The sequence below is a fragment of the Sus scrofa genome, chromosome 10, assembly GCF_054392235.1.
Source record: "Sus scrofa isolate SSC_HxYL_T2T_F1_AM1 chromosome 10, Sscrofa_HxYL_maternal_Yorkshire_Landrace_v2.0, whole genome shotgun sequence".
NCBI classification, from domain to species: Eukaryota; Metazoa; Chordata; class Mammalia; order Artiodactyla; family Suidae; genus Sus; species Sus scrofa.
The window spans coordinates 326,781-340,066 of record NC_139392.1 but is presented as its reverse complement, the minus strand read 5'-3'; the positions used below and the strand labels follow the sequence as shown (position 1 = coordinate 340,066).

Sequence of the window (13,286 nt, the reverse complement as noted above, 5' to 3'; positions counted from 1 at the left end):
GTTCCTCCTCAAATTAACAAGGGCTTCTTATTAATTACCACTGTAATTTAAGATGCCACAATTACTTTGAAAAAGAATTTGGTATTTATATTATAAAATAGTGCATAGATTCTATAAAATTCCAATCAAAATCACATAGGGGATTTTGGGGAACTTGATAATCTGATTCTACCGAAGGTGAAAGATTAAACATTTGAGAAGAATAGAGAGTAGATATTTTCCCTACCTGCCATCAAGACTTATGATACCACAGTAATTAAGAGACTATAACTGTGGCTTAGAGAAAGAATAATTGACTAGTGGAATAAGACAGTTGAGAAACTGACATATATATGTTGAATATGAACACATAACAAATACCATATGATAGGTCAACAGAAAAAGAGGACCTTAAAATAAATTGATTTTTATAGGGAAAAAAAATGAAATGTGATCCCTATCTCACACCATGTGGATTATACCACCTTTAAATAGACCAGGAAGTTTTTACATACTTTTTTGAGAAATAATGGTAAAGACTTTTTTCCCTTTGAATAGTCAAAGAGTTCTTAAAATAGAAAAAGGAAAAAGGGGACATTATAAAATACATATAAAATCTTTGCCTGGAAACACATTATAAATCAATAAATAATGATGGGTTCAGGACATTTCCAAAGCTGAATTTATAAATTTTAAATTTAAATTTTAAAGAGTGGAAAGCAAGTTCACAACTGGGAGAAGATATGTGGATACGAAACCAAGAAAAATTAAAAATAAAAACTAAATAAAGAATTCTTGAATCATTAAGACAATAACAAACATGTAGTCAAAAGACATGAAATGGCATCTCCCATAAGAGGAATTATATTTCAATTATATGAGGAGGAAATGTTCAACCTTATCAGCACTCAGAAAAGTGCTAATACAGGTAGACTGAGATAATTATTTTTTTATTTTTTTATTTGTCTTTTTAGGGCCACAACTGTGGCATATGCAGCTTCCCAGGCTAGGGGTGGAATCTGAGCTGTAGCTGCCAGCTTACGCCACAGCTACAGCAACGTCAGTTCCAAGCCGGCATCCGCGAACTACACCACAGCTCATGGCAACGCTGGATCCTTAACCAACTGAGTGAGACCAGGAATTGCACCTGCGTCCTCATGGATACTACCCAGATTTGCTTCCACTGAGCCATGACGGGAACTCCAAGATAATATTTAATATCCGTTGGACTGGGAAAAAATTAAGTATAATAATGCCAAACGTTGGAGAGAATGTAAATCAAAACATTTAACTGTCACCGGAGTGTAAGTTTTTGCAATCACTTTTGAAAATAATTTGGATTTAATACAATTGAATAAAAAAAAGAATATCCACATATTTACAATTCAACCATTCCACTCCTAGATAAATGCCACAGAGAAACACACACGTGCACTAGGATGCATGTATGAGAATGTTCCAGAAAGCACTGTTCATGCAGGCACAGAGAAAAACCAGAAGTAACTCAAATATCCACCTCCAGGGAAATGGGCAAATCTGGCGTATTTTTACAGTGGGGTATTGCAGTAAAAATTCATGAAGTGTGCAACAACATGAATGGATCCTGGTGGCAGGATATTGAATGAATGATACGAGTAGAAGAAGACTACATGTAACACAGTACCCACCTTTGTCAAGTTCAAAAGTACCTAAAATCAAACAGTAACTTCTTTGGGGATACACATAACATCTGTTAAACTATATTGGTTAAAAGGAAGGAAATGAAAAGCCAAAATAAGGATAATGGCGACCTCTGGAAAGGAGGCAAGGAAGAGAGTGAAGAATCCGTTTTTTTTTTTAAGTTATTAACAAAGTATTAGGTCTTTGAGTGTCTATAAGATGTCTATACATGAATAAAGTATGAATAAATGAAGGAATGAGTGAATGAATGAAATGAGAGTGCGTCCACAGGACAATGAGGAGGATAAGCCACAAACTAAGAAATACAACTCAACTCAATCTGGGGATACCAGAAATTCTTAAATGTTATATTTATAAGAACCAAGGGTCAGAGGGACTCTGGGATGCCATGTGAGAAAGAATTTTCAGACTCTGCCAGATAAGTACATGACTGAAATCTATAGCACAAGAAGGGATTCGTTAAGAAGCCAGAATGAACAGAACTGGCAAGCTTGGATGGGTGGAGAGACACATGGAAGGCCTTCTCTGATACAAGACGTAGCAAGGACAAAGGGGGGAAATGTATGAGAAAAAGAGCGAGAGCACGGGAAGTGCATTAGATAACAGCAAGATGTGAAAGGCAGAAAAGAAGCCCTATAATTAAGAGAATGCGAAGAGAAGCCAAGAAAGGTATTAATAAAAAGTGACATGACCCCTAGCCTGAGAACTTCCATATGTGGCAGGTACAGCCCTGAAGAGGGAAAAAAGTGACAATCACGTGGTCGGGAAGTGGGGTGCTCACAGACCCTTCCCGGGCACCACACCGAGCCCACAGACGTGTCACCCCATTTAATTGAACCCTTAATAATAGGTATGATTAACATCTCCATTTTGCAGATCAGAATACAGACGCACTTGTTCAAAGTCACACAAATCATGGATAGTGGACCCAGAGCTCACACCTGGGCAGTCTAACTGCTGAGCCCACACACTTACCCTCATGATACATTAGCTTTCACCAAGAAAGAAAAAGTACGTAAGTCAAATTTACTCTTATTGCTATTTCCACTGAAATACAATGGACATGCAGCAGTAGGTTTGTTTCAGGGGTACAACATAATGATTATACATTTGTCTATTCTGAGACATGATCACCAGATCCTTAACCCACTGTGCCAGAAGAGAACTTCCTACTTTTTATTTTTTAAGTTATTGTTCTATCCTCTAATTATGAAATATACCAAAACAGTCAAAAAATGGACTACCATACCCATAGCCAAAAGACGTTTTTGGAAGTTATTGGATTAAAATTTATTTACCTACAAAAAATTGCTTAACAACTGCAGCATCAACCACTTCAGTACATAAATATTATTCCTAAGACTGTAGCATGATTAGTACCATATAACTGCATATGACATATAAGGAAATTTGGTACCTAGACCCCAGCAGTAAGCTGCTGCAGGGTCGGCCTCAGGTACAGTGAGCCAGCCTACCTGAGTTCACACCTTTCCCAGGAGTACCCAGAACCCAAATTTTATATCAGGGCCTGCTTCTAAAGAATACAATGAAGGACACTGGTAATTACTTTATACAGATTGTGAGTTTAATGGTAACACAACTTGATCCAAACATAAGCAACTGATTATGATTAAACTGGTAACATATAGATAACAGCAATTTGCTTTACCACCAATGAAATACCGTAAAAAGTTAAATGATTAAATGCACACACATGCACACACCACTTTTTAACACCTATGGCTTAGCTAGGAAAGTAAGGGAAATCCTTACAAAGTCAGAAAAGATGAGATATTAAGAAACCAAACATGACTGGATTAGAAAGATGTGGTATATATATACAATGGAATACTACTCAGCCATAAAAAAGAACAAAATCATGCCATTTGCAGCCACACGGATGGAACTAGAGACTCTCATACTGAGTGAAGTAAGTCAGAAAGAGAAAGACAAATGCCATATGATATCACTTATATCTGGAATATAATATATGGCACAAATGAACCTTTCCACAGAAGAGAAAATCATGGACTTGGAGAATAGACTTATGGTTGCTAAGGCGGGGGGAGTGGGGTGGATGGGGAGCTTGGGGTTAATAGATAGAAACTATTGCCTTTGCAATGGATTAGCAATGAGATCCCACTGTGTAGCACTGGGAACTATGTCTAGTCACTTACAATGGAGCCTGATAATGTGGGAAAAAAGAATGTGTACATGTATGTGTAACTGGGTCACCATGCTGTAGAGTAGAAAAAAAAAGTACTGGGGAAAAAAACTATTAAAAAAATGACAAAAAAATAAAATTAAATTAAAAAGTACAATTAGGGAAACATTAGCATTTCCTTTTCTCAAATTGTTTCAAAACACAGATATTTTCCAGGGAGAGTTAAGAGACAAGCTTGCCTGAAAAAAAAAAGAAAATAAAAGAAAAAAGAAAAAAACCAAAGAGGTAAGCTAATACCACATCTGCTGTTCCCCCTGGTGCTCTCTGCCAATTTCTGATGATATGGAGTTAGTATTTTGACAGATGGGAGACCTGGAGAAGAAATCCCCCATGAAGAGGTCCACAGAAATCCCCCATAGAAATCCCCTAGAAAGAACCAGGGTTCTTAAAAGTCAACACACATCGTCAGTGCATGAACTAGGAAAAATCCCTCACAGCAAAGGATGATGAATTTCCTTGGCCATCTTGGCCACGATTCTGATTGGTGCTGAAAGAAACAGAGACACGAGGAGAGTTGGCTATTTTAGTTTTCTAGAGCTGCCATAACAAAATATCTGGGGGATTTAAACAGAAATTTATTTTCTCCTAGTTCAGGAGGCTGGAAGGCCAAGATCAAGAGACAGGGTGAGGCCTTGGCACCTCGACTCCTTGGCTGGCAGAGGGCACCTTCTGGCTGTGTCCTCTGGAATCCGTCCTCTGCTCAAGCATCTCTGATGTCTCTGTGGGATCACATTTCCCATTTAACAAGGACACTAGGCAGAGCGGGTTCAGGCCCACCCTAACAGTCTCGTTTTAATTTCACAGCCCCCTTAAAGACCCCTCTCCAAACAAGCTGCTCTCTGAGGTACTGAGGATGAGGCCTGAGGATAAGCATCTTGCAGGACACAATCCGGCCTATAACACTTATAAACAATAAGCCTGAAGTCACTGGCTCCATTACCTCCCTCCCCTCTTAAGCCTATTCCATTTCTCCACCAAATCCGCAACTATCAATGTGACCGATGACCTCTGCGTGGCACAGTGCAGAAATCAGGCATGGTCTTCACCTTATGTAAGCTGTCAGCACTGGGCATGGTCGATCATTCCCTCATCCTAAATCACTTTCTCCACTCCATTCCCTTGGTTTTCTTCCCACCTTACAGCTTACCCCTTCTAAGTATCCTTGGCTGGTTCATTCCCTTCTCTTCTTAAAACCAGTCTTTTTACAGCTGTACTTAAAGAGCAATCCATCTCTATGCCCAAGATTGCCAAATTTATATATCCAGCCCTGTCCTCTCTCCCAATCTCACACATTCAAATTCAACTGCCTACTCAACTTTTCTACTCGGATCTCCAGTGGACATCTCCAGATTGGCATAACCAAGACCTAAATTTCTGATAATTTTTTCTCCAAAATCTTCTCCCAGTCTGAGCTGATGTTAAATCCATCCTTGTGGTGGCTCAGACCAAAGTCATTTAGTTATAACCAAACCCTCTTTTCACTTGAGCACAAATTATCATTCAACAGAGTAACAGCAGTAACAATCTTTTGGCAGAATAAGAAAGAAGAAACTTGTTTAAAAGAAAAAAAGCTTGCAATTAACATGTTTGGTCAATATCATCTTGCAAGGATGACCTTAAGATACTTAAACTTGCCTGCAGGTCAAAATGGAATTTTCAAAGCAAGACATGGAAAAACCAAACAAAACAAAATTTAAAGTGACAAATACAAATACCAAACCCTCATGGAAACTCCATCCATGTATCAATCTAGAAAAAGAGCTGCAAAAGATTTCACATCCTTGGAAGAACTGTGATGTGCAAAGTCTTCTATTCTAAGGCATGACCTTTAATTAGATACGACTGCAAAACCACCAGATTGGATCCCTAGCGTGAGTGATGTGTAGTGACACAGAGGGAGCTCCAGGAAGGAAATAATCACCCACCTTCTTCTTCCATCACCTTATTGTGTCTGAGAAAGGAGATCCTCTGATCTACCTGCTAATTTTCCCTACGTCTATCCTCTCCCTCCCCCCAGTTAATTCCAATTATGTCATCCAGAGTTCTATAAAAATGCAGAAGTAGTTTTAGGGAGGATAAAGTTTGTCATTGCACAGTGTCTTAAAGCCTCATTAAACCTCACTCTCCACTAAAGAGACACTCATCAGCTTTTGCTTATAACGGCTTGCCCATTGCCCAGAATAGAGTAGATGTTCACTAATATATATGGAATTAAAAATTATTTGGCAGTCGTTGTTTCTAACACCATGTTAGCATCCAAAGTTGACAACCATCAGCATGCAGAGGCTGGCAATCTGTGGCTACTGCCATCTGGCATCTATGCTGGGAAACAGAAACTCCCAAAGAACCTTGCTCCAAAAGGAAGAACACATTTGTTAATTTGCAGATGCATGCTTCTGATTTGCTGTGCATGACAAGGATACTCAAATAGCCCTACTTTCTCTGTACTTCCTCAATCAGGCTTCGTGATCATATACGAGACACGGGGCTTTTAAATCTGTGGGTCCACTCTTCGTCAATAAAAAATATTCAGCTGGATCTTAAAAAAAGTGAACAAACTAAAGAAACCAGGCCTTTTTTTTTTTTTTTTTTTTTTTGCCTACCTTCTAGGCCTTACCCTTCTCCCTTCAGCTCTCTTTTTGGATGTCACCTGAACTTCGTGTCCAAAATCTTTAAGTGGCATGCATATATTTTTGTTTAAGCACTTTTGAGCATAGTACTTATTATACTGTATCAGAATGGCCTTTTTAAAGGTCTCACTATCCATCAAATAAACCTTAGAGAGCAAACAGTTGGATCTAAAACACAACACAAAACAGAAAAATGTAAAAGAAGGAAAAAGCCTACTTTCAAAAAATGTCTATATAATTAAAATTTGGTACATTTACATTTTGAAAGTGTATACCCTCCTTGAGCAAAGAGAAACAGCTTAGCTTACTGCTTTGCAAGAATAAAGAGCAAAAAGAGACTGAAATAGACAGGAAGCTACCAAGTACCAGATGGAATGCATCATTAATAACATCGAACTATAAGCCACATCAAGAGTTGATCTGAGGGCATGTTTTTTGCTCTGTGTCCCTCCAAAGCTGCTAGTTACGGCTTTGCTTGGCTCTAAAATTGTGAAGGCACGAACTGTGTCACTTTGCTCATTTTGATTGTGTTTTCAGAACCTAGCACATTGCCAGGTACACATAATAAGCACTCAGAATATTTGCTGAGTGTTGAAGGAATGACTTTCTCTGCATACAAGCTTCCTTTTTGCTTGTTATTATTTACATCCTTATCTGTCAACATCATATTGTCAACTGAGGATTTCTTCTGAAGATTTCCCTTATTTTCCATCATCCTTCCTTTACTTTCTGATGTTGGAGTTTCTTTGAAATTTCCACCCAGCATCTCCTTCGATCTTCCCTCTAGTATCCTTTAAAATAATCAGTCGTATCAACACATTCTTTTGTATGGGAGACGTACCACTGAAAAAGTATATTTTCTTCTTGCTGATACTTTCATAATAATTCTTGCATTTTCACTTAAATTACTGATAAAAAGTGGCTAAAAATGTGGACTATGTGAACACTGACTTATATATTTACTTAAACACTTAAACAAGGACATGTAGAGTATTTAAATAGTAACCTATATTTAAATAACTAGACAATGGCCTCTCTGTAGTTATATAAAAGTATAAGATAGTTGACTTTCATTTATTTAATTCTGTTGGATGTTTTTCTTTTACATTTTAATAAACCATTAAATTCCAAAATTATCACTTTGGCAACTCTGCTAAAACATGCCTGTTAGAATCATGACAGTATTTGCCCCTGAGATGAAACATGTTTAAGACATCTCCCAGACCAAACATCTGAATTTCAATCATCAGTTTTTAAGAAGGAAACAAAACTCTGTAGAGCTCGTCTTAAAGAAAAAACAAGGCGACAGTAGACGACAAAATTGACTCTAGAGAGTCAGCCTCTTCTCATAACCCATGTCTGATTTAGGGCAACTGACAGTTATGTTTTAAAGTACTGAAAAAAGCTGGGGAAAATTCTAGATCCTGGCTCACCAGCATTGCTAATATTCATGGAAAGGAACTGTGAAGATGGTTGTAAAGCATATACAGCATTTTGGGGATGGAGATAATTTTACCAGCCTCAAAAGACATGGGAATGACTACAGCATGACCCTTTTGAGGATCCTGAGGCTTGTCGCCAGAATTCAGAAGGCAGTTGCCTCCCAGTCAAACCCCTATTCAGAGGTTGTCCAGCTCTAAATACAAAGCTGTTAGTTTCTGCTAAAAGGCAGTCATTCCACATAATAAAGCAGATGATAAGCTCATGCAAACTTGCCTACAACTCTGGCATTTATGATAATATGCATATTTCATTTTTACATTCATAAAAGTCGAGCAAGCACAGACTCACCATTAACAAGAAAGGTGTTCTTAGAATTAGAAAAAAAGGCAATGTGAGGTTAAAACCTGTTTATAGACACATCTTATGAAAATAATTAAAAATCATTTGTAAGGGAATTTTTCTTCTTAATCATACTTAAAGGAAAAAAAGAAATGCCAATAATAAGTGTAGTTTTATCTGACAACCAAAAAATATAAAGACCTCTATAATTATATTAAGCAATATGTTTATATATAAAAAAAATCTATACTTGGCAATTCCATTTCAAACTAGCTTTCACTTTCTCCATGTATATACGACAAGTCTACCTGTCCTTCTTACTAGACTTGTCCGTAAATGTATTTTCACTAATTCATGCTAACAAAAGTTAAAAATTTAAGCGAAAAATTAATTTTGTTGTCTACAAATGAGTTATAGGTCTATTGTATACAAACCCTGAAGACAGTACTATGAAAAGTTATTAACAGAGGTGCCAGCAGTTTCTGATGAAGAACAGATGGACATACACCAAAACAATGTCATAATTCATAGGAGGAGTCTGTAAAATCTGCAATAATGAAGTTGCTAAATCTTATATGTCTATGCTTTGACTCCAAAAAAATTGCAGATGCCTGAAATGACTGTGTTATTTGTTATGTGTTATATCATTTAGGACTCACTCTTTAGTTTGCAATTAAGAAAAAGAACCTATTCAAACTACCTTAAATTTAAAATGAATTTAAACTCTTTCAGAATTGAAAAGTGCCAGCCTGAGGTTGACTGCAGGAATGGCTTGAAGCAGGAGCTCATCAATTTCACCAAGACCATCTTTCTCCATCTCCCAACTTCACTTCCCTTACTTTATCCAGAAGCAGATTTCCCCTCATGTTAATAAGATATCCACAACTACTCCAGAAACTGCATCTATTCAGGTTAAGTGTGGAAAGAAAAAGAAGCAACTCTTTGCCAGAAATTCACTGACCAGAGTGCGTCAATGGATCTAACTGGGTCTTATACCCATTTCTAAATTAAACACTGAGGTCAGGTGATGAAGTTCTCTGATTGATTTAGCCTTGGTTATATTCTCCAGTGTCAACTCTGGAGCTTGATTAGAGGTGGGGCAGAGAAAGGCACAGAAGTCTATGGACTGAGATGGAGGACAACGTTACTTTCCAGAGAGAAATCAAGAATTGTTATCAAAAATAAGCACCTGGATGCCTGTGATATAAAATAACTATAACAAGGCAATATGATGAATGCTGTGATGTAAAAAAATAAAGTTCCCATTAAAATCACATGCAATAATATTTTCAATGCTAAGGAAGATTTTTATGTTCCTGTATCATAAACGATATTGAAAATGACACTAGAATTGCATCAGCATGTTTCTACAATAATGCTATTGAAGTCAGTACTTTGAGTGTCAGCTCACTGAAATAGTTCTTAGCTATCAAAATTTCATTCTGCATTCATCTCTAGCTACAGGTAGATATGACAATGAAATTGGATCGAATTATGTGTTAAACCATTTCTCCGCTGTATAGCACAGGGAACTCTACCCAATATTCTGTGACAATCTATATGGGAAAATAATCTGAGCAAGAATGGATGTGTGTATATTCACAACCGAATCCCTTTGTTGTACAGCAGAAGCTATGTCTGCACTGTAAATCAAATACACATCACTGAATTTTTAAAAAAGGAAAAAAACCTTCTTAGAAAAAATTAAACTCCTGCCACATTTCAAATTTTATAAATACAAGGAGTGTTTCGCTAGAGAATCTTCCATGTTCCATCTATTTTATGTCGTTAAAACCGGAGTAGAGAAAGGGAAGAAGGATGGCCATGAAAAAGTGGCAGAGTTTTTATAAGACACATTAAGGAGTTAAGACTGGGACCTTAGAGGTAAACGTGAGTCATTTACATACACGATTATTTGTTATCCTGTGGCTTTTGATCGTTCTTATCTGTATAGAGAATGCATTAAAAGGATCAAGGTTAAATGTGAGGAAATCCCAGCAGTCCATGAAAAAGGCGAGGCTAAGTAAATCTGAAAACGAATACTTACTTAGGAATAGAAAGAAGACAATTCGGTGATTTGTGGTATAGCAAAAGCAGTAAAATTTGACTCCGAGATGTCTAGCTCAAGCACCTGATAAGATGTGACTGTCATTTAACAGGAAAGCAACCGTCAGAAAAGGGTCAACAATTCGCTGACTTTTAGCTGTTGAAGAATATCCATAGAACAGACAGAAAATGACCAAGTCAACATTCTCTGTGTTTGCATGGTCATTTGTGGACTTTGAAGCAGCAGAAAAATTGTGTCTTTAGGGCAAGGTCCCAGCTGAGGTCAAATAAGATAATGCTCTACGTTCTTACATCAGATCCCATCCTTTATACAAGGATCTTTTTCATGGTCTGCCTCATATCATGAGTTCTGCATTTTGCTGTGCTTTTTGTTGGTGACTTCGCAGTTCACAACAACCCTCAAGCCTCAATGCTGACAGGCTGTCTGGGCTCCTAAATGCCAGGCTGTGATGTGCCTCATGGAGGAAATATATTTGTTAGGAATGAGTTCGTGTCATTGGCCGTGAGTGCGGTGGTCCTCCCGGAAAAGGAAATTCATCCACCTGTATGTGAGCCTGTTCTGGGAAATGTTAAATTAAAACCTGTGGTGTATGATGAAGCTATGGAAAAGGTAGAAAGTGGTAAACCCGTGGATTTTTCAGACGGGGACAATTCAAATGTTCACACACACATATGTATACAAATTATATCTATAGTTAACCCTTAAACAGTGCAGCGGTTAGGTGTCAGTCATTACATTTCAGAGACGAAAAATCTTACTGGTGATGAAAAATTTTTTTCTCTCTTTCATATTAATCATTTGGGATTGCTTTTTCCTTATGTTTCCTTTCACTCATATTCACATCAGTTTGCCCTGTACATAATTAGGATACAGCCATTAAACTGTGCAACTGTTGAAAATACTTGCAGTGGAAAAAGGTTCCTTGAATAGTTTCTTGATCTACAAATTGGATATTTTCATGGCAACTGCTGAACTAAACAAATTAAAAATAGTTTAAACATCTGCAGATTATAGTGAGGACTGAAATTCAACCTGCAGCTTCTTTACATGACTTGTGTTCCTCCATGCCCAATAGGAACTTTGTTTCACATTAAATTGCTTAAACCAACTGAAACTTTTCAAATTGCAGCTTTTTTCTTTAAATGAAGGATCCGGAGTTATGAAGTATATAGCCTTCATATGCTAGAAATATACACTACTTTCAACCCATGCTGATTTATAAGCACAATAATGGTTTCCTATTACTACTCTTCCCCATGAAAAAATTTCAAGCAGCTTTTAAAGTACTTGAAACTGTAAAGATAATGGCCTCATTTGGGGGAAGTTTGTTAGATTATTAATATCATCGATTTTACGTCACCCTGTTTTGCTAGTAAAGTGTTCTTCTTTATGTGTGAATAATTCTGAACACATTTTGGGTTAATTTTAACCAACTTTACTTTTGCATGATGGATCTGTGTGTGCCCTTTCAGCCTCTGTGGTGGTAAAACCTTATTCTTTAATAACAACAGGCAAATTCCTGAAGCTAATGAATGGTTCTCATAAAGGCCATGAGGCCCACCCTTTCCATTCCCATTAAAATGAAGAAAAGATAATTTTCCATTGCAAAAGACCTTTTGTTTCTTTAAGAGGAAGTTTTGAGGGCTGCACTGTAGTATCAACACACTGCGGGGAATGCAAAAAAGTCTAGGACAGCTGGTGTACTTGTGCTGCTAACACTTGAATAACAAACACCAATACATTACACTGTCCATGCGAAACTACAGGGCAGGTCCTGACCAAGGCTCAGAGCAGGTGATCCTTCTTCTTGTGTCTATGTTCATTTGATATGTGCATTATCTTAATTATTATCCATTTGAATATATGCCTGCTACATACATATATTCTGTGGTGTCTTTGTCTGGTTTTGCTATCAAGGTGGCGCTAGCCTTGTAGCGTGGGCTTTGGAAGCATGACTTCCACTTCAATTTTTTGGAAGAGTTTGAGAAGGACGGGCATTAACTCGTTTAAATGTTTGGTAGAACTCACCTGTGAAGCCATCTGGTCCTGGGCTTCTGTTTGCTGGGAGTCTTTTATACTGATTTATTTTCATTCCTGGTAACGAGTATGTTCATGGTTTCTATTCCTCCCTGATTCAGACTTGGGAGATTGTATGTTTCTAGAAACTTATCTATGTCTTCTAGGTTATCCGTTTTATTAGTGTATAATTGTTCATAGCAATCTCTTAGGATCATCTGTATTTCTGTAGTGTCAGTTGTAACTTCTCTTCTTTCATTTCTGATCTTACTGATCTGGACCCCTGTTTCTTTCTTTTTTTTTTTTTCCTTCATGAGTCTAGCTAAATGTTTATCAGTTTTACTTGTCTTTTCAAAGAACTGGCTATTAGTTTTGTTGATCTTTTCTATTTTTTTTTTTTTTAGTCTCTATTCCATTTATGTCTGCTCTGATCTTTATTCTCCCTTTCTACTAACTCAGAGCTTAGTTCTTCTTCTTCCAGTCTTTTTAAAGTTGGATTATTTATTTGAGATTTTTCCTGTTTCCTGAGGTAGTCACGTATCACTTTTTTTAAATTAAAGTATGGTTGATTCACAATGTTTCTTCAATTTCCATTGGACAGTAAAGTTACCCAATCACACACAGTCCCCTCTGCTGTACAGTAGGGTCCCACTGCCCATCCATTCCAACTATAACAGTTTGCAAACAAAAATCTGGATCTTCCCTCCATCCCACTCCCTCCTGGCTCCCCTCTGGGAACCACAGGTCTACTCTCCTTGGCCGTGATCTGTTTCTGTTTTGTAGATAGGATCATCTGCGCCATACTTTAGATTCCACAAATTAGTGATATCATCTGGTATTTGTGTTTTTCATTCTGCCTTGCTTTACTTAGTATGAGAATCTCTAGTTCTATCCATTTTGCTGCAAA

The 13,286-nt window shown here is 37.4% G+C and overlaps 1 protein-coding gene across 45 annotated transcripts in view; it reads right to left on the bottom strand.

The window, feature by feature from the left end:
• KCNT2 (potassium sodium-activated channel subfamily T member 2) overlaps positions 1–13,286 on the bottom strand; it is a 339,459-nt gene that overhangs the window by 243,492 nt on the left and 82,681 nt on the right. For 5 of the 45 annotated variants that reach the window (XR_014817192.1, XR_014817203.1, XM_084979001.1 and 2 more), the window contains exon 1: positions 10,343–10,445. The exons of the other annotated variants lie outside the window; for them this stretch is intronic. The gene's annotated coding sequence lies outside the window, so the exon portion shown is untranslated. Of the gene's footprint in view, positions 1–10,342; positions 10,446–13,286 lie in introns of those variants that run through there. 45 annotated transcript variants of the gene reach the window in all.